We start from the raw sequence: 22,126 nt of genomic DNA, 5'->3' as shown, positions 1-22,126 counted from the left end.
CCTTAAATGTTTTTGCCCAGCCAATTTCCCGACCACCCCTCTCGGCGCCGCGGAGCCACCGTTTACCTGCTCTTCCTAAACGATTAAAAAAAAAAAATATATATATATTTTTCCCTTTATTTATTTGGTAACGAATCCCGCGCGGGGAGCGGGCGGCAGGATGGGCTCTGCCCGCCCGCGGGGCCCGGGCCCGGGCCCGCTCCCACCCGCGGGGCAGCCGCGGCCCCCGGGGCTCCCCCGCTTTCGCAGAACGGCCCCAAAACCCCACCGCGGAGCAAAGACGCAAACCGGCCCGCGAAGTTTGCCACCGTCCGAGCTAACTACGGCAAGATACGCGTCTAGTTGTGTAAATTGGGGAAGAGGACAAGGAAAAAAAATAAAAGAGGGCTGAACTGTATTTTTTATTGCACGGTCCCGAAGTGCCACCCACTTTTTTTTTTTACTTTTTTTTTTTTTTTTTTTTTGGTTAAAAGTGCAAATATATTTCTTAGACTAAAAGTCGATTTTTCTTTCCCGGGGGGCCGGGGAGGGGGTCAGGGAAGGAGGGCAGGGGGAGGGCGAGAAGCCGGGTGACAAGAGATGATGATTAATTCGTCTCAGCGGCCTGTTATCTGTGACATTGAACTGTTATTTCAGATAATAGCTATTGTTCGAGGCGGGGAGGGGAGAGAAAAGGGGTGGGGGGGAGGAAAAAAAAAAAAAAAAAAAGAAAAAGCGCGCACGCAGTGGTAGTAGGTAAGACAGGAGAAAAAGAGAGAGAGAAAAAAATCCTTTGTCAATAACCTTAAAAAACCTGGCAGAGATTCCCATCGCAGCCGGGCCTGAGAACCGCGCTGCCCGCCCGCTTTGCCGGACCATTGATTTCCTGCCCGCCCTCCGTTCCCCCATTGTTGGAGCTTTTTTTATTATTATTATTTTTCTTTCTTTCTCTCTCTCTCTCTCTCTCTTTTTTTTTTTTTTCCTTTTAATTTAGCCATAAATTGGACCGGCTCGAGCTATGAGCTGTTCTATTTTCTTCCTGTCAGGATGAGGGATTTGTTTTATGATGCATTGTGTATTAAATACAAGTAATCTGGGAAACTGATTGCTCGAGCCCGTAGGCCTGATCAGAGGCCCCGATAGCAGCCGGACACCCCCCGCACCTCCCTCCCCGCTTCGCCACAAAAGGAGGAAACGCCGGTGGATAAACAAAAGGGCCTCCCGGTACCGGCGGAGCGCGGCCGGCGGGCACCGGGGCTCCGGTACCGAAGGCGGCCGCTGGGTGGCGCTGGCCGCCGGGACACGCACCGGGAGCGGCACCGGGAGCGGCACCGGGGCGGGCCGCGCCGCGCCGCTGCGCGGTTTTTTTGGGAGAACACTCCGTTTTTGGTAATGCCCCTTCATACACCGCTCCTGGCGGGACGCCGGTAGCCCAGCTCGGCGGAGGGGAGCGCGACCCCAGGGGGGGAAGCAGGAGAAGGAGAGGAAGGAGGGGAAGGAGAAGGAGGAGAAGAAGGAAAAAGAAAAGGAGGGGGAGAGGAGGAGGAAACGGAGAAGGAGGAGGAGGAGGAGAAGAAGGAGGAGGAGGAAAAGGAGAAGAAGAAGGAGAAGGGGGAGGAGGATAAAAAGGAGGAGGAGAAGGAGGAGGAGGAAGGCACATGCCCCCGAACAGGAGGGGTTCGTGGCAGGGCGCAGCGAGAGGCGCCGGGGGGTCGAGTCTTACCGCCGGTCATGTAAGGAGACGCTGGAACTACACACACACATACGTATATATATATTATGTTTTTCTTCTTTCAAGCAAGAATCTTTTAAACACAGCTACGGTCTTTTCTCCCTCCCCTTGGATGGTTTGGTAGGTGCTTCAAGGGGCCCATGTATTTCCACAGGGTCCCTTTTGCAATTGTTTATTTAAAATCAGTCGCTATATTAGTGTAGGCAGTAAGGAGTTAGTACTCGAGTCTGCTAGTAATTCCCACCAGGCTGTAAACTGATGCCTCTTTTAAGCCTTTAACTTCATGGTCGTCCCAGAAGTAAAAGTTCTCATAATGGAGACCCTATGGGCATCGTGCATTCCAGCACATCATTAAAGCAAAGCAAAGCAAAGCAGCTCAGCCAAAGCCAGATGAAATAACTGCACTGTCCACTTCTAATGGGCTTCCTGTGGACAAACACCACAGAGGACAACAGTGAAAAATCAGACAAGTCGCTGGTGATTTTTAAAAATATTATAAATGTTTATGTTAAGCTTAATATTATCCTTACGTTTATAGAGCAAGGCACTTCATAACCACGTTTTTAAGTGAGGTTTAATGTTATATTTCTCAAGGTGAGTAAACACAACACTGAACATCCTGACTAACTCTGCCATGCGTGTTTAAAATAGTGAGTGAAGCAAGCAGGGGCGAAGGAGAAAACAAAAGCAAAGCAAAGCAAACACACAGAAAACAACACCCCTTCAACATACCCAAATGCTCCTGGACAGACCCAGGAAAACAGTGACAAGCAGGAAAGGTGACACAATTTGTGCATGTTAATTTCTCCCTGCATTGCAAAACCACAAGTGTTGCTGCTTATTTCAGGAGGGAGAGCTGGACCCCTTCCAACCCTCAGGTGAAGGAGAGGTGGTTGGTGGTGGGCATCTTGGTGCACCCCCACACTGGTGCCTCATCCTGGCCACCCCTCCTGCCCTCACACGCTGCTGGGCTCGTCCCTCCTGGCCAAAAGGCAGTTTTCAAGTGAGGGAGAGGAGGAGGAAATTAAAGGTAAAAAAATGTAAATAAAAAATTTCCCTTGGTCTGGAAATGGGCCCAACTGAAAGCATGTTAATCTCCACCTCAGTAATTTGGTTCTTCTGGAGAAGACAGAAGCCCTGCTGCTGTGCCCTGCACTTCATAAATCACGTCTTTATGTGGACAAGGTCAGGGCACCTAACAGCTCAGACATGGGCCTTTGCAGTGGCTCGGAGGGCTCCGGCATGTTTATTCTCTTGCACAGATCTCCGAGGAGCAGTCCAGCACGCTTCTAATTACTTTTGATTATTTTCATTTGCTCAGGTCAGGCTGGCTTTGCCGGCACTGCTGGAGGGTGGGTTTCCTCCCCCCGGCCCGGCTGTGGGATGCAGAGGGATCAGAGCTCTGCCACAGCCAGCACCCCTTGCCCAGGCTCTGGGGACCCCCGGGGCTCACCCTGCCAGAGGCGGAGGTCCACTTTCTGGCAAAACCCAAAGCCTCCAGCCAGGCTGTTCCCCCACAGACAGGCAGCAAGGGGTATTTACTGGTCTGAAATGAGGAGTATGCAGAAAAGACGCACACCCCCTGCTGCAAATACTAACTGCCTTTGGGGAAAAAAAAATAAACAACCCCATATCCGTGAAAAAAATAAGAGTGGAGCATGTGCGGGCGATAAAAAAGTTGAAGGACCTCTGCGACTGCTGCAGGGACTGGGCTGTGCTCAGGAAGCTGCAGAGCACATGCAGCCCCAGCCATGCACAGAGGCAGCATGTGGTTTAAAAGGTTTGCTGTCCTCCTGCTCCTACTGTGTGACCCCCCCAGCGCAGCTCTTTAGGTTTGGGGTAAATCAATACATCCAGCACATGCACGGTGCCCATGCGGAGCTGATGCACGGCAGGCGCGATCGCGTGATGCTGCAGTGCTGGAAGGGTCCAGGTGTGGGTGAAGCCATCCCCACCCTCCCACGGGTGCTGCTCCCTGCTCACACCCCCTCTTCCAGTCCAGAACAGCCACGATGCCGCTACTGGCAGGAGCCACACAACTACCGAGCAGAAAGACTTTGCTTTTTCTCTCCCAGCAGACCCACTGCCCTCGCGTCCTGCCCTGCTCTCAAACGTTCAAATCCATCAGTGTGCCAAGCACTGGGGCTGGCACCTGCCTGTGCCACCAGCTCCACTGCATCCTGCTGGCTCCATCACATCCCACTGGCTCCATCCCATCCCGCTGGTGTGGGTGCCTTCATGGCTGATTGATAAGGGAAAACTTCCTGAGCAAGGGCTGCCTGGTGGGAAGTTTTCTGGCCAGCACTGAGCTGTGCCATGGGGATTCAAGCCTGAAGGGTTTTGGATCTCGTGTGTTAGTGTATACCAAGAGAGGAAGCGAGATGGCAACAGATTTGCCTTCTCCATCAATATGGAAGATGTAAAAATAGGTCAGTGACTAGTATCCAGCTGCCTGGGTGAATTTGCCCCTGCCCTGGGGAGGAAGGCTTGGAAACCCTGCAGAAACTGCCCTTCCTCACTGCAGGGAGAGATAATGTAATGCCTTATTGCAAAGAACCCTTCATAGTCAACCCCAAAATGTGATGCTGAAGGGTGCAGTGCTGCTTGTCCACTCCCTGCTGTGAGCACCCTCCTTGCAATGGAAGAAATCTTGTTTTCCTCCTCCAGGTCTTCCCCCACAGCTTTCCCTGCCAAGGTGCATGCTCTGGCTCTGGATGCTGAGGGCTGTTGCTGTTTTCCTTCATAATGTTCATTACTTCCATTACAGAAGAGTCTGGAAGCCTCCAAATCCAGACTGGGCCCTTCTCACACTCAGGGTTACTGCACCCACAGGGCGAGACAGTCCCCATCAGGTGAGTTTGGCATGAGTATGAGCTAAGATAAAAGTCAAGGAAGAAACCCACATTAGCTAGCTCGTTTTACCACCAATTTAAGGCAGTGGCTGATTGACGTGGGTGCTGGTCTCCAGTCCAGGCAGAAGCTGTGTGTTTTCCTGTGCTTTACCTCTCTCATGTTTTGAAAGCAAGCCAAAATTCTGGAGAATCTGGGAAACTCCATTGGCAATGCCCTTATTCTGCAGCTCTCCCTGCATGCAGGACAGCCTGGAAGGGCTCTTTTCCTCATAACCACCCAAAGAATAAAAAAACCTTGAACCCAGCCCTCTAAAACCTACCAAAAATACAAAAAAAAGGTCTGTTGTTTTTTTTTTTTACCACTCTTTCATTCACCCTTGCTGAAAGAGCCAGAAAGAACAGTAAAAGGATTTTCAGACTTCCTTTGTATGTATGTAAGAATTCAACAGAGATCCAGTAACTCTCCACTTCCTCCAAATTTTTAATTTTCAAGCTTTTTCATTTACCAAGCAGTCTGAGGGCCTGCTTTGGAAGACCTTTTCCAGCCTCAGAGTCCATTGTGGCATCAGGGAGAGCCTCACAGGACATAGGTGTGTGTCAGCGAGCCTTGGGCCACCACTCAGGACTCAGCACTATCCAGAGTCTGGCAACAGAATTTGCAAAGCAAAAGGATGGAAAAGAAAATACCAAAGCAGGGAAAATGCCAGGCCAAAAAGGACTGGAGGGGTTAAACAACAGAACTTTACACTATAAGAATTAATGTGAAGCATAACAGGTAATTCTATTTTAATAATAAATTTTAGGAGTGACTGGCTATTTTCAAAGCATTCCTATTGTAGCCACAGTTTTAACTAGGCATACAGGAGTGGACATAAACACCTGCGGACTTTATAAGTGTAAGAAGCAATTTATCACCCAATAAAAAGTCAAACACTCATTTTAAAATTTTCAGGTTTGCATTTGCTGTTTTAAATGTACATGTGTGGATGGTTCTAGCGGAGGTGCAGAAGAGGTGGACACAGCCTACATGCAGAAACACACATGCAGACAGTCAACATAACCAGCTCCAGCAGCGGGGAAGAAAAACCTGCCTGAAAGCATCGGTGTTACAGTTTCATCCCACCTACATTTTGTATTAAACTCATTATGAGCATCGACAGGAGTTGTCTAAAACCTGAACTAAACTGAACTAAACAGTCAGCTGGCATATGAAATTACTGCAATTCGATTTTCAGATAAACCACAAAACTTGATGAACTAACATCGTTCCAGCTGAATTAACTCATCATCCTTGGGAAGAGAAGGTTGCAGAGGAAAGCAATGGCTCTAATAGCAACGATTAATCCTCCTCTTACTGCAAGGCACTTGTCTACGAGGGGAGAGAAACCCTGCTAAGGCAGGCTGAGGATCAACACCGCCTTGGAAACATCACTGCCCTGCCAAGCCCTGCCAGTAGTGTTAGGTATTATTTACATGTGGGTTGGAGAGGGAGAATTCTTTGTTACGGACTTGTTATGAAACTATAAATAAGTTAAAGCCCTATCAAGAGCTCAAGTCATGCTTGGTAGGTAAAGCTGAGGGCTGAAATTCAGGAATGCTAATTTATTCAGCCAGTGGAGAAACAGGCAAGGTTGATCCTTATCCTGTGCTCGGGCAATCTCCTCGGGATAAAGTCATAAAATATTTGGACCACAGGTGCCATGTGAGTGGGTCGGGTTCCCCACCCTCAGTGGGCAGAGCTGGTTGTGTGCACCCAGCCTGGGTGGGGAAAGCAGGGCCCGGGCAGTAAATGCTTAACTTGCCCTGTGCACACACAGCAGCCGCCCCGACACGCATTTGCAGTGCTGCTCCACATAAATTAGTCACACATGGGTAAAGGTGCCTGATTAATTTTGGAAAAAAATCCTACTCCTAGAGCTACCTGGTTTGCACTAAAGAGATTTTGCACAACAAGGAGATTTTGCTCACTGGGAAAATCTCGGTGGAGGGGGCAGAATATATTTGATGCAGGTGTCAAAATAAACCTGTCCTATAACCAAAAAAATGTGTGTTGATCACAATGGGTTATTAATGAAAGAGCTGTGAACATCAGCGTATCCTTGTGGCAGATTTCTTTCATAAATGAGTTGAACATTTTCCAATTCCAAGAAAGTGCTGCTACCTATAAACTTGGAAATTAAGGGGTTTTTTTCCCCCTAAGACTCAGATCCCTTGGGGCACTTGTGTTCTGGCATGCATCCCTTATTTGCTGAAGAAATTTCAAACTTGGTAATTTAGCACCATGCTGATAAAACAAGGCTGGGGGTGGGGGAAGCAGTCAGGCTTGTGAAGGAGCAGGGTGGTAAGTGGTACAGCTTCAGGCACTTTTTTCCTGTGGCTTTTTTCATCCACAAGTCATGCTGCAGATTTTGTGTGAGATTCAGAGGAAAACTCTCCAAAGATACAATATGTAAGATGCATATCAATCCCTAAACTGAGTTTTGCAGATGCAAAATGACCTGCAGAATTTGAGGGAGGATGGAGACTGCTTTATAACCATTTTTCCATATAACTTATTTAAGCCTAAGCTGTTGGGCAAATTATACTAGCAGAATTATAAGTAGTAGTATGATTAGTATTGCAGCAGCACCTAGAGGCCCCAGTTGAAACTGGGACCCTTTGTGGGTAGAAAAATAATAAACATGAGTCTCTGCACTGAAAAGGTTATAGGAGGCATGGACAGGATAAGAAGTCTGCTGGATGGGAAGATCATCATTTTGCTTTGACAGATGGAATATGGAGATTTGCTTACGGAGAAAATTGGTGGTGGGCTGGGAAGGAACCTCATGCAATATTTTCCCAGAACTTTCATTCACAAAGAATTTGCTTTTTCCTTCTTCCCTTTGAGTGTAATGAACAGAAACTCCTGTCTGCCTGCTGCTGTTCACCACTTCTCCTGTGTAAATAGGGGGGTCTGCTTGGTCTCTGCCAGTTAAAACAGCTCTGCATGCTTTGACATGGCTCATCTGTAGCAGAAATTGCACTTATCAGCCTTTTGTAGCTAGGAAAGTATTTTAGGTTTGGAAATAAACAATTGATGCTTTGGAACAGATCTTTGAACTTAAGCACATTACACTGATTGGTACCCTAAATGAAAGCTCTTCCTATAGAAGCAGTTTTGAGGAGGATGTATAAAACTCTGCCTTCGCCTTTTGTGGGGGAAACATGAAATGCAGTTGATGAGGTCAAGGCTTGTTGCTAGGAGTCACCTTGCAGTCATGCAAGTACAGAAGATAAGATGGATCATGACTGTCCCCAGGCAGAGCTGGGGAGCGACTGTCCCAACCGCAACACCAGCCACTGCTACACCTCACTGAGGGACTGCAAAAATCACAGGGAATGGGCATGTGCTCAAGATAGGTTGCAATATTTGGGGTCCGTGGAAGCAAAATGAGGCAATGTTTTAAGAAGAGGTGCCTTTCCACCAGAAGGAGTTCAGAGACTGTATTGTCTGTATTGCTGAGAATCCAGTATAAGAAATACGGCACTTGAGATATTTTTTTCCCTTTACAAAACTTCCCTGCGCATCCTTCAGGCCAGATGCTCACAAAGGGCAAAGCAGGAGATTTGCTGAGGTTGAGGGAGCTATCATGAGATGCATGGACTGAGGGAAGTGGTCATCCCTGTTGGCTTTTCAAGGAATTTCAGTGAGACCAGTGCCTGGGTCACACATTCACCAGGGAAGCACCAGTAGCTCAAAATGCTGAAGACAGCCCTGACATAAGACAGCTGGCTACCTTGGAGCTGAACTGATGGCCTGAATTGTTGATCCAGCCCAGACAGAGTGTAATTTCCACCCAAAATGACTGTGGACTCCTAGGATAGCACAGGACAATCAACACAGACCCAGGCTCTCGCAGGGCTGTGGAGGGAGGAATTGCTTCATCTCCAGCCAAAAGCAGTCCTAGATCCCACCACAAATTTCAGCTCCAGGACCAGGGCTGGAACACAGTGCTGGCATGTGTGTGCTGGAGCACATGAGGGCTTCAGCCCTTGGACAAGGTCTGGAGCAAACCAAAGAGCAGTGTCTCTGGGTTTCTGCAAGGATCTCAGAATATGCCAGATATTTATGCTTTCCATAATGTTAATACCTCATTAGTGACACCTCTAGAAATAAACTGAAGATAGAAGCTGTCCTGCCAGGGGCTGTGAACAGAAACTCAAGCCAGTCATATATTGCATGAAGGAAATCTGGTGGCTTGGGCGATAAAGCACGAATAGATGTTACAATATGAATGACCACAATTTTCCCTAGTGCTTGTGGTTTATTTAACAATGCTATAAAAGATGAAAGTAGTAGTGCTCATTAGCACTTCAGAATTACTTAATTAAGTTAATTCATTAATTTTGTCTTAAGCAGAAAACATTAGGTTTAGATCAAGGTTGTTTGGGACCAGGAAATACTTCTACAGGAAGAAGAACCCAGATTGTTTTAAATGATTTATAAAATGTGAGGGTTTCATTCAAAAAAAAATCATTTGTATGCCCAGAAATCTACTCAGCAAATCCAATCCATCAAAGAAAAAGTAACATTATCAATCCATTAATAAAGATGGGAAGTAATTCTGCAGAAGTTTCAGACTATGCTTGGCTATGGGTGACAAGTCATTGGTCTGAAGCCTTTTGACATATCTGTTAGGTTTATATTTACCTTGGGTTTAGCAGGCAAAATGTGAGGACAAAGAATACAGTGAAAATCTCAATCCTTGAAGAAAGCAGTTGGAGTGACAGTTATTCACCACACTGGGAGTTAAGCACATCCTTCTCCTGTTAATATATCTACTGATGGGAAAGAAGGGAAGTCAAAACCAGAAGCACACAGACCAGAACCCCCAAACCTCCAGTTAATCCTTGCTCCTTTTGATCCAGTGCTGCTCCACCAGTGTAAGGGTTATGAAGTGAATAAGAGGTAAACAGGATATATATGAATGGGATATAACAAAGACTTTGTTGTCCTGACTTCCAAAGAGCCACACAAAGCTTTCAGTGACCATGGATGAAGTTCCAGGTGATGCACTACTGCTCCTGTCAGTAGCCAAGTGGCCATCAGACACATCTGAAGTGCAGTGACCTTGGCTTGCATGAGCTAAGCCAGTAGTAAAAGTAAATGGAAGCTAGAATAAAAGGTGTACATTTTTAGAAGAATTTGGAGTGTTTGGACTTCACCTTTGATGGCTCAAGAGGATTTTGTAAGCCAAAAATCTGTTCTTTGGTTTTGGTTTGTTGATTAAATATACTTGTTACCAAGAACTTCAGGAAGGAAAAAATTTAAGAGACTTCACTGAGATAATATCAGCTTCAGCTACAGCACTGAACAACTAAAATATAATAACTCGTCAGATCTTAAGTTATTTCTACTGACTGCCATGTAATCAGCATGTTAAATCTGGGCACCTATTCAGGCACAGTTATTTGTGTGATATATACAGATCAATACCTATTGATTTTATAATTGTGATTAATATCTATGCAGTGATTCAGTTTCACATCATCTTATTTATCAAGCTCTTCTCTGTACCTTTCCTTCCAAACTTCCCAGCTCTCCCAGGTCCCTCAAGCAAGGTTCCACCATAACCACCCCCGTTAGTCCCTGCACACACATTTCAGTGGACACACACTGGGTCATGTCCCAAGGACCTTTGTGTGCAAAGACCTGCCATAAGATACTCAGGGTTGTTAAATCATGAGGATACAGTTCATAAAACTCTTTTGCTAATGCCATGACCCCCCATTCATGCTGGATTTGGAGCCACCGCCAGCTTTCCAAGGAGAGTTTGCAGCCAACACATCTGGCCATGCCTTCAAACATCCTTCTGTGCTGGCTTATGAGGAGAAAATTTCCCTGCTGAATATTAAAATATCTTCTGTTTTAGCCCTGGAGGTTTTGGGACCTGTGTTGGCACCCGAAGACCTTCCCCTCTGCAGTTGCCCCCACACGCCGCAGCAGCAGGAGCGGAGGAGCTGGCACGAAAAGCCCGAGGGTGACTGATTACAGCGACCTGCCTGACATATCAGAGGAAACCAACACCAGTGCTGCCTCTGGCAAGGGGGCAGGGAAGCCCTGCTAACTTCACTGCCTTGCATATATGCAAATGACCATGTATTAGAGACCATCGGTGAGGCCGCCTCTCCCACTGAGCTCACACCAGTTTGCACCAGAATAAACTGTGTCTGGGCACACTAGAGATGCCCCAAATAAACTAAATAGCAATTCAGTTCTGCCTAAAGCTCCAGCTGGATGGGGCAAACCCGGTGTCTGCTCCTGCTGACAGCCCCTTCCACAGCACGGCTGGGGCCTGCTGGAACAGGATGTGGGGCAAAAGTGGTTACAAACCATCAGCTGAAATTCGTGTGATGAATGAGTTGAAGACAAACAGGAAAATTTCTTTATGTTGAAAATGCCCAATGAAGAAAACAACCCCTAACTCTGTTCCAATGCAATGATTTCATAGTGTTTTGCAGAAGGTGCCAAAGGTAGCTAGGATGTGCTGCGTGGTGCAATGGGAGTTATTAGGGTGAATGTCTTCTGGAAGGAAAACAAAAGGGTTGATGAAGACTGAAAAACATTTGGGGGGAAGGGCTCATGCAAGATAGAAAGCGTGGGCTAATTACAAAATAAGACCTGTCACCATGCAAAAATAAATGACTTCATAAATAGCTTTAGAGATCATGTTAAAAGCACCTTTAGGAACAAAAAGATGCTATGCTAAAAACATGAGATCTAAAGAGCTGTTATTAGACATCCATTACATTTTCTGAGCTATCTCATTTACTTTTTGAAGTTCTGTATACATGATACAGCAAGGCAAAACATTTTATGTACCATAAGAAATTTGAAGCAATGTTTAATGTTCAGAAGATAGAGTTAACAAAACTACACTTCAGTGGCTTTTTTATTTCTCTATTTTATGGCCCTTCAAGAACTTAGAGTAAAAGGAAACAAGAAGGAAGGTTAAGCAACCATATGCTCCTGCTTGCTGTTTCTATGTTGCTGATCAGAGCCCAAGGCAGAAATCATAATAAAAAATGTCTCATTTTTAATGGCTAAAGAGGAGCTGTTGAAACTCTGATGGTACAACGTGTTTTGGGATGGAAAGCATTTCTTCCTCTTGCAGTTGTCAACAGTCATACGTTACGTGATTTTGTGATTTTCCTCCCTGAAAATATGGAAGCCCATCATGTCTTCACAAACATTTGGAACAGGTTTTCTGCTGCTCCTGCTTTTCCTAAAGCCAAACCCAGCTCCCTCTACAAGCCCCAAGAACTATTTCTACAACCATCCAGCAAGTCAGATTTTCTCTCCTTCTTTGGACTCCTTATTACCAGCCCCAAGATGACACTGATAGCAAGAACTACTAAATATATTGGAAAGTGAAGCCCACAAGCTTCCATTCTGTGGGATGCCAAAATGCTCAGGATGCAAACGCTATGGGACATCGATGCTATAAGGTGCACACACACAAAATCCACTTTCCAACATGGACACCCACTTCAAATTCAAAGAGGAGCTATTCATCAATTCGTGTTGGGAAGAGAAAAAAAGCAATGTATGAAGGAGTTGTTCATTTTGCTTGGAAAGAGAAGGCAACTATATATAAAAAAGGGTAAAGGTGATGGGAGATTGATGCAATTTGTAGAGCCTGGTATAGTTTGCAAATATATTTGTCTAATGAAAAAAAAATTGATACCTGAGTGGCATAAACTACATCAAAGCCACTACCTTGCCAAACCTACATCAGAGGTGCTTAGTTTAAACTGTCACATTGCTGCTATAAAAACCTTTTGCAGTTGCACATCTATACTGCTGGTGAATAGAGGGTCTGGTAGAAAGTAAGCACTTATTTCTGCTCATTTCAGGTTTTAAGCAATTTTAGAAATATCTTTCTCAAAATGAGGAATCATTGAACTTTGAAAATCCTAGTATTTTCTGTAGCCATAAGGACTGTTTTTAAATCTATTTTGAACATTTCTTAATGTGTTTTATGATGTCTGTTGTTACTCTCAATTGACAGGTTTTGGTTTTGTGGGTTTTTTTATAAAACAGAAGTTTCAGTGGGATGTCTTCTATTACAATCCTGCAGATTTAATATCTATAATTCAGAGGCAAGTCTAAGCAAGCTGAAGGGATTTTAGGTGACAGAGTATGTATCTGCAACCCAAGCTGACATGGTCAAATTTGTTTCTAGTGTAGCTTAAGTGAACACTTCAGTGCTCTTCTACTTCGGAAGCATTTTCACTTGGATGGATTTACTCTGGGCATGAATTTCAATGCCAGAATAAAAACCAGATACAGCTACTTAGAGTTACACACCTTGACTAAAATAAAACGTATGTGGAAAAAAGATAGGTGAGTGGCTGGGGGGCAGCTGGGTGATGTACTCAAGGCTGATATCCATGGATACCCACGGCATCTCCTTACCTAATATTATGGCTTGCTGCATTATGGTAGAGTGTACAATAATTTGAGAGGTCCCTAAAGTGGGAAAAAAGGACACAACTCCCCTCCCCTGTGTTTAAACAAAGAGTGTGATGGCAAAAGCAATGTCAAAGGAAGAAGTCTGCTTCTTTAGGAGGTAATTAATGACTCTCGGTTATTGCATTAGTGTTTCAGGTGGACATATCTGAGCCCTTCAGAAAAGATCTGAAATTTTCCAAATCTGAAAAATCACCTATGTACACATAACCATTATGTGGGTTCAACACTGATGTGGGGAAAGTGTCACCTCCTGAATCACAGGGGATGCTTCTGGTAACATCAATATTTTCCTCGGAAGCCCCCCAGCCAAAGCCTGCTTGGCCTAGCCCTGCTTGGAAGATCTTCCAGGGCTCTAGCACAAGGTGGTGTGGCTGGAGACCAAATCAAGGTATTATTTAATTTTGTTTCAGTTAGCAGACTTGATATTTGGTCAAAGGCTCCTAGCTGTGAAATGATGAGGAGCTGCCAATTTCTAAGCTAAATGTTGTACATTCATATCCTGCTACCACTAACTCCATCATGATTAGTCAGGAGTGAACTTCGAAGGTTCAGAAACAAGGTTTGGATAAACATCCCCAAATTTTGGATGCTTCTCTGAGCCTGACCCAAACCCCGTGAGTATGCAGAATTGAGCTGGAAATCTGGCAAGAATGTTAATTTCCACACTTTTCATTTCTCTCTTGAAGGCTATATTTGCAGTTTCAGAAATTTCCTTTAATTGGAATTAGCATAATACATTATTTCCCTGTGGTGAGAACAGCTTTTCTGTAGTTACTCTGCCTGTTTGGATTTTGTCCAAGGAAGTACAAAAGGGGATGAAAGCAAACACAAAAATCCAAAGTAAATAAGTGAACCAAACTCTTTAAACCCCACAAATGGATAGATTCTGCCTAAGACTTCCCCCAAAATAAATTACTTGGTCCAATCCTAAAATGATGCCCTTTGGTTTTAACAGTGCCTTGGTACAAGTGTCAGCTGAACCCCTTGCACGTGCATTTGGTACTAATTAATCCTTTGAGGCATTTTGTGCCTCTTCTTTTCTGGGGTGTATCTCCTGCTCAGATAGCATTGTATTTGTTTCATTTCATTAATTACCAATACCTACAACAATACCGTGCCAAGCTATGTAGAATCTTTTGGGAGCTTGGCGTTGCAATCAGTGGGTACTTGACACTCCAAAATTGAAGGGTTTTGAGATGCCAACTCCAGCCATATACTAAATTCTGTGATGTTTGCTGTGAAAATGAAGTATTTAAGCAACAAATAGAGCCTTTAGATGAGGGGGACCTTACACCCCAGTTAGACATAGAAGATCCAACCTGCCACTGACAAGACCCAGCCTATGCAGGTGTAAATCCAGCTGCTAGACCTGCCCTTGCTGCAGACCTCATATTCAGCTGGAGTGAGGACTATCAAATCTATCCCAACATTTTCCCCCATGGCTGACTATGACTATCCTGTCACTAGACCAGGTTGGATGGGGCTTTGAGCAGCCTCGTCCAGTGAGAGTCCCTGCCCATGCAGAGGGATTAGAACTAGATCATCCCTTTGAGGTCCCTTCCAGTCCAAACCATTCTGTGATTCTATGAGTCTATGAAATTAAAACCTTGCAAATATCCAAAGTTATATTCTTTCCACATTAGCCTCTTTGCAAATCAACTGGTCATACAAGGTGCACTGGGAAGGAGAGAAGTGACCTTCTCAAACCCTTTCCAGGGGTTTGGACAAGTGGGGTGAGGAGGTGGTGTCAACCTCCAGCTGCTTGCCCTTACTCCTGCCTCTCTTCTCAAGCAGTCCCAGCTTCCAAGAAGCCAACTAAGTACAGCAGCAGTCAGCATGTGCGTGTGTAGGTCTAAGCTCAGCACAGATATATATATATATCCATGCACCTGAATGTTTGCTCACGTTTAATAAGGAGTAAAATAAACAAAAATGAGTATTGACAGAAACGCCTGTTACCCAACGCGCCCAGGGAAGGAAAGCCAAGCCAAGTGCTATTCCATAAACAGTACACTCGGTACGCAGAAAATTTCAAGCTCAAATCCTGAACATCACACCTCCACTGCCAGCTGAGGCAGCAAAACCAGACTGGAGTTTCCCAGCTCCTTATCAGAGGGAGATCTGGGCACAGGGCTGGGCCGTTCCTCCCTGCCAGTCTGGATGGGGCCGTGCTGCTGCCCCTTGGGAAAGAAGAAAATGTCATCCAGCCCAAACACAAAGGGCAAGATGGTATCTCGCTGCTGGTGCAGTGAAGTCATATACCAGGAAAAATATATTTAGCTGTTCCTGAGCAGAGAGTCCCCAGGAGGCTGCAGAGCTGGTCTGATACTGACATCACCTTGTTTGCCCTCCCCGAATCTCCATGTGAGACCCTCGTGGCTGGGACCCAAAGAGGCACAGAGATGATGTGTAAAGGCAAAGATTGCATCTTAAAGCTAAAATCCCAATGGGAAACTGAGAGCTGGTGAGGGGAATACAGTACTTTTAAGAGAGAGAAAACAAAGAGCATTTTAGAAGAATGCAATATAAAAAATGAGGCTTTGAACTTTGGTAAGTTTTCATTTTGAGATGTCTTTGCCCAAAATTGAAGGCAGCCAGCAATGATAAGAATAAACTACTGAGGGATATGCTTGGTGAATCTCTGGAAGTAAGAAGGTACCTCTAGCACATAGGACTTGTCAGAGTTTCACCAGACAACCAGTATCATACAGTCAGACAAACTGTCACCGTTTGACTCAGGTTTGACAGCAACGCTCTTGATCCCTTCCCCCTCCCACATTCTCTGTGAAGTCACCAGAAACAAAATACTCAAAAGTGCAGAGCAAAAGCATAAAATATTTCCATCCTGAAATCCTAACCCCACTGAGGGCAAGACTAAAACCTGCATTGCCTTTAGACAGAAGGGTAACAAATCAAGTGTTTGTTTAGCAGTCAGAGAAGGAACATTACCTGGTGTACAGCCCACACTGCTTTGTGCTAAACATTATAAAACAGATATTTGCACAGAACTCCCTTTGCTCACAGTAGGGAAATCATGGGGCAAAATGTTTTTGTTTTTTTTAATATGCTGCAGAGGAACATAGGCTGGAGGATGGTGGCAGTTCAGCTCTCCTGGCTCAGCATCCTGAATTTTGTGGCCACTTCTGCTCTTTCTTTGCTCATGTTATCATAATTTTACACTTGAACTCATCAGTTGGCATTAGCCAGTGTCTCCCTGGTTAACAGCACCATAAAACAAACAGCCCAGGAGAGTTTGTCACCGCAGCCATGTACTTTGTAAGGCATAAGTCTGAATAAATATGTAACTGTTCACACCCTTTCAGGAGCACTGGAACAGGAACATACTGAACCAAAAGCACTGATTTATATCTCAAGCAGCACTGACTCCAAAATAAGAGTGAAAATGTAGGTTAGAGGGATAGTAGGTTCTACAGAGTTATTGTTCTGGCATTTTATACCTTGGAGTGCTGTGGGGGGGGGGGGGGAGAGCAGAGAGCAAGACAAGGTAGAAAACAGCCACCTTGAACACCTGGACTGGAAACAAAGGACAATCACACCTCATCCTATTTGACTTAAAATACTGCTTAAAACCATAATTTGCAGTGTGAGTCAAGATGAAGGGGAGGAGGGCTGTCTCTCACAAGCATTTCTCTACTTTCTTGGTAAGACATGGAGCCCTCCCAAAAATACACCACAGAGCACCAGGTCTGTGTGCAATGCCTGGGTGGCTACATGGGGCTGCATGGTTACCTTCACTGTGTGACTGAAACCAGCTGAAAGGACCCATTGAATCTAGCTCTGTTAATAAGAAGAAAGTTATGCAGCCGCGCTGACCACAAGGAAATGTCGGCAAGTGGTTTGATATCCTTTCTTCTGGATTTCTCCTGCATAGGCTGGGAGAGTGGAGGGGATTATTTCTAGGCAGCCCTCTTGGGCCCAGCAAGCTGAGTTTCAGTAAGTGAGCAAATGAACAGGCTGTCCATGTAAGTTTTGTTCATCTATGGAAATAACAGTATCAGTAGGTACCCTGTGATTTACTGTGTAAAATTCATGTGAAAAATAATCCTTAGTCATTGCACTATAAACCCTCCTTTCCCAATGCTAAGCACCAAAGTACCCACATGTTTAAAGGACTTTGATTCTATTCTTAATGTCAGAATGGAAGGGGGGAAAAAAAAAAAAAAAAAAAAAGAGGTAAGAAGAAGTAATTTCAGCAGGGAATTATTATGGTCATGTTGTGTGAGATTCACTCTGATGTACTCTAAATGATGTGTTAAATGAGGATTTCCAACACGGTCTGTAGCAGAGCGTTTGTTTGGAGTGACATTTGTTGTGGCACCAGTGGCCTCTACGAAGATGAATTTATATATACACTTAGAGCACCTGCCTAGGGAGGTGTTGCAGAGAAGTTCTGCATGAGCAGATGACAACAGAAATTTTGCAAGCATTCACAAACTGAATTTATGCTCCAAAATACTAGTGAAAAGGTTGTCTGCAGCACTTTCTCCACTGCTTTCCTGAAATGTAAGCAACCAGACTGTCAGCTGTTGTTATCAAACATTACACGGTGATTTCTTCAGCAAATAACTATCCTTTAGCAAATCAGCCCACACTGCTGTGGTTGCTTTCAACTTGTTTAACTTTTGATTGTGCAGGTTTTGCAGAACTGCTTCTCTTTTCTATGTGATTGTAAATGGTGATATTTATAAATGAATATAAAGCTTGAAATTGTATTCAGACCTATTTAAGCACCAACATCTACCCAAACAAAGTTCTGATGCTCAGAGATTAACAGAAGACCGATAGGAAGGATAACCTACATGAAGGCTGAGTAAGGAGCAATGATGGATTTGCTGACTATTCTTTCAGCTTTGTTAAGGAAGCCTTCCCAGTGAAGTCACTTCTTTACCCTGCAAACATTTAGCTCCGGTTTTACAGCTGAGTGTTTTTATATAAATATGACAGCAGTGTCCTTGTCTGTCCTGGAGGCTGATGCCACCTCCCTCAGTGGTCACAGTTGGAGCTGGGGATCCCTCTACTGCTTTGCCACCAGGTCTTGGGATTGGGACCTGTGTTTTGGGGTTATTTTTTATTCTTCTCTGGGCTACTCTACAGGGTATATAAAATTATTACCCTCCCAGGTGAGAGAAGGTTTCTCTATTTACAGTGTATTTCTTCCCTACTAGCAGACACAACACCCTCTGGGGATGACCTGGGACCTACTGAATCTCTTTGGAAAGTTTGGGCAGGAGGTGTGTGGGGCGAGCTCCCACCTGGCCATGGCACCTCAGCCCCATGGTGTGTGCCAACTGCCAACCTCTGTTCCTGCCAGGTGCTCCCAGTTTGCTGCTTATCTCAAGCCCTGGGAAGCCAGCGCAGGAAGCTAATTTGTAAGAAAGTTATTGACTTTTGTTAAGGTTTGTTTTTTGGGAGTTCCTCTACCTGAGGTGGCATCTCATGAACTGCTGCAAGTGCTTGTGTGAGGGTGTGCTGTGCCTGGGGAGTTGGAGGGGAACATGACAGCACCTTCCCTCATGGACCCATCCACACACCCATCTCGTCTGGCCACATTGTACAGCTGCCCAGCTGCCGCCTCCTTGCTTTTCAGAGTCTGCTCACATGAGTCTGTAGTTCCAAATCTTACTTGGTCTGGTGCAAACTGCCTTTTTTACTGAGGGAGAGAAGAAGAAAAGTCACCCAATATACAATGCCCTTGGCATTGTCCTCTGATCAAACTTCTACCAAAAGTGTAGCTGATTTTCAGCCACACTTTCCTTTCCATGCATCCCAGATGCACCTGCCACCCAAATAATTTGGGACTTTTCTAACCTGTCGCAATGATCAGGACACTAGCAGGGTGCTTTACACCAAACTCTTCACCAGTTTCTACAGCCTGAAAAGATGGACTCTTAAGTGGAAAGAGACCATTTTGCTTTTATATCTAGACGGCCCTCCTAAAACACCAGCAGAGGTGGCTCCCTGTCCCTGGTGGTTGCAGTGGGGTTTGCATGGTGAGAGCAGCTTCCACCAGTGCACAACATCAAATGGTTTCCCAAACACCACCCAGCAGTGGCCTTTGTGCTAAAGCCTATTGTGGCTGAGGAGCCTGCTGAGTTTAGCTGGTATACAGCCCAAGAGGCAAGCAAGTCTAACTCCCCCCATGCTTTCTTTGCTTTCAGATGGTTTGTTCTTTTTCTTTACCGATTTTCCATTGTCTGGCTTTTACAATATGCCCACAGAGGTAGAAGGGCATATATTTACCTCTCTTTCCTATCATAGCTACTTTAAACTTACAGAGCAGAGCTGTTTTCATTTGGAAAATTTTTTGTACCAGCCATTTACAAGGCCTTTACAAGCCATGGCATGCCAAGAGCTCTCTGATTTCCAATTTACTGCAACTGAGTCTAGCTGGCATGGAGAAGGAAGGAACTCCACCATCCCGCCCAAACACCAGCTGGAGGGTACAGCCACCCCCATGTACGGAGACCAGAGCTGCAGATGGGGAGAGGAAAAGCTTGGGAGGTGGTGGGGGCAGAGAAACTGCCAGCACAGAGGACCAAAATTTCCTGCCTGTTACTGTTGGGCTGATGTAGTCTCTTGTGCCATGAGAATGTCATACTACCAAGCTGAGGCAGCACCAAGCAGACAGGGGCTTTCTGGGATAGTGGAGAGGATGTGGGTACTCAGTGCAGCTGGTTCTTTGAAAATGAAAGAATTAGTACCACTGGGAAAGAACTTAAACTAAAACAATGTCACACGGGAGAGAAATCAAGAGGAGTAGGAGGTGGGAGGCATTGGGAGCAGCAGGAGAAAGGCCAAGGGGCTACTTGGAGAGAACAAACAGGGCTTCCCCAGGGCTGGGGCAGGCTTGGGGCCACTCCTGGCTGCACTTGAGGGCTTCACAAACACCTTGGTGCAATACACAAGTGTAATATAAACCTCAGCTCCTCGAGATTAGCAATGGCTGGGAAATAATGTTATCACTCCCCATTACACTTCAGGAGCCCTTCAGGAAAAGTCCCCAAAATTCCCATGGGCTTTAAATGAGAGCAAGGTTTTCCCCTGGTGTCCCTTCTCCTTTCCTAGGAGACCTTATGTCATGCACACATCACATCTCCTTAGTCCTTGCCTAACCATGCAAGAACCCAACCTTTTGCCAGTAGTTTCACTCTGTAGAGACATGTTTCTTCTTTTCCTCTGTCTCTTGCTCTCTCCTCTGCCAAAATCAGGAAATCTGGGTTTTTCCTACTGGGTCAAAACTCAATCTCCTTCCTCACAGGGAGTCAGTTTAACTACACACCGTGCCAGACGGTGACTGTTATTACCACCTAGTTTCATTAGTTATCAAGGGCTAAAGTTGAGTTTCGAACATTCATCAATCAGTAGGAAAAAATACGCATCAAATTAAAACTCCCAGCAAACTCCAACACCTCAGGGCTTTTTCCTTTTACAAGTGACATTTTCCTCCACTGCAAACTTGTGCAGGTGGTTTTTAAACACAAACAGCTGCTCCATGGAAATGCAGTTGGGGAAAATAATTCCGAAAAAAAGCCAAAGACAAAGCCATGGGTGTGGAGCAAGAATCCATACTGTCCTGATTCTCAGGGAAATATAGGAAAGGAAGAGAAACCTCAGATATAAACAGTAAGTGGAATTTCCATTGCACTGCTCCCAATAAATAGGGTGGTTTTCAGGGAAGAAAAATGGGATCAAGGGACAAGAGCAAGCCAGTCAGTATTGCGAGGGAGAGCACGGCGGAAGGGTGCGGCTCATAAAAAAGCTGCTTCATCTTTCAGTGTCAGAACAATGCCCGGGTGTATGTTAAACTGTGTTATCAGTGAGGGAAGCAGAGCAAGGCTGGGATAAACAGCACTGGATGGCCAGGGGTTTGTAGGCATGATTTACTCCTGCCTCTCCAGATAGTTCCTCCTTTCTTCTTGCTTTCTTTCAACCTGTCCATCCTTTTAACGGTCCTATAGGAAGCAAGTGTTTTTTAGCACTGCCATCATCATTTTAATGGCCAACACAACTCTTTTAGCTATGCAGCATAAAAAAATAGAAAATCTAAGTAGTTGTATTATGGCCAGACTGCAAGGTGACCTACCCAAAATCACAGACAAATGTTGCTGCTCTTTTCTTATTCCACCACTTTGCCCTGCAACATGTCCAAATCCCTCCATTGGCTCTCTTCTGGACATCCTCTCCAGCAAAAACTGCCCTCTTCACTTTCAGGGCATTTTCTGCTTTAGGCCCCATAGTGTGGGCCATCTCCACAAAGAAACACAAGTCAGCTCCCCGTCCAATAACAGAGGCAACTCTTGAAATGCTGCATTTTCTCCAGCCCTGTCCTCCAGGTGGAGGAGGGTCTCCTTGCAAACACCCCCAAAGCTATTCCTCCAGGCTCCTCCCAACTCTCCTTCAAATTCTTCTTCGGATTCATAAGGAATAATCTCATGATATGCTACAGCTGCTGTCAAGATGACAAGGCTTGGTTTCTTCCTCTTTTACATGCCTCCATCAGTGTTCCCTTAGACTCTAAGGTCCTAGAACAAGAACCATCTCCTTGCCCTTTATTCCCCACCTGCCACACAGGTCTCCTGGCTTCTGCTATAGTGAAGTCCCCAAATAATTTTGAGTGAAGACTAAAAAAAGTAATTCATTAACTATTTGCACACATAGGAAGGTTATGATCTCATTTAACATGAGCAGGCCCAGTGCCACCTTCCTATCTGAACAAGTATAATGCTGTTGTAATAAGGACCCCAGAGTGTTATCCATTACTTTTCCTGGTGCCGACAGTGTATAAAATACTTCATGTACAGACATGAAGATGGAGTCTCCACCTTGGGAACTGCATTCCGAGAAAATGACATGAGCAGAGAAGAGGTGCAATGAAAGCCAATCTGATGTTGGTGAAGGCACACATGTAACTCGTTAGTTCCACTATTATTTTTCCCTCTCTCTATATTCCCATTGTATAACGCTCTTTGGAGACAAGGTCCTTGCAACAGGATAAGCTCTTTTATCAAACCAAATCAGACCAGTGAG

General features: G+C 45.2%; 1 protein-coding gene across 6 annotated transcripts in view; it reads right to left on the bottom strand.

Annotated features, from left to right (window-relative positions):
• MECOM (MDS1 and EVI1 complex locus) overlaps window positions 1-22,126 on the bottom strand; it is a 332,845-nt gene that overhangs the window by 48,067 nt on the left and 262,652 nt on the right. The window lies entirely within an intron of this gene.

This window comes from Apus apus, chromosome 8, assembly GCF_020740795.1.
Source record: "Apus apus isolate bApuApu2 chromosome 8, bApuApu2.pri.cur, whole genome shotgun sequence".
NCBI lineage: Eukaryota > Metazoa > Chordata > Aves > Apodiformes > Apodidae > Apus > Apus apus.
Note: the sequence above shows the minus strand (reverse complement) of the source record. Positions and strands in the feature narration are given on the sequence as shown.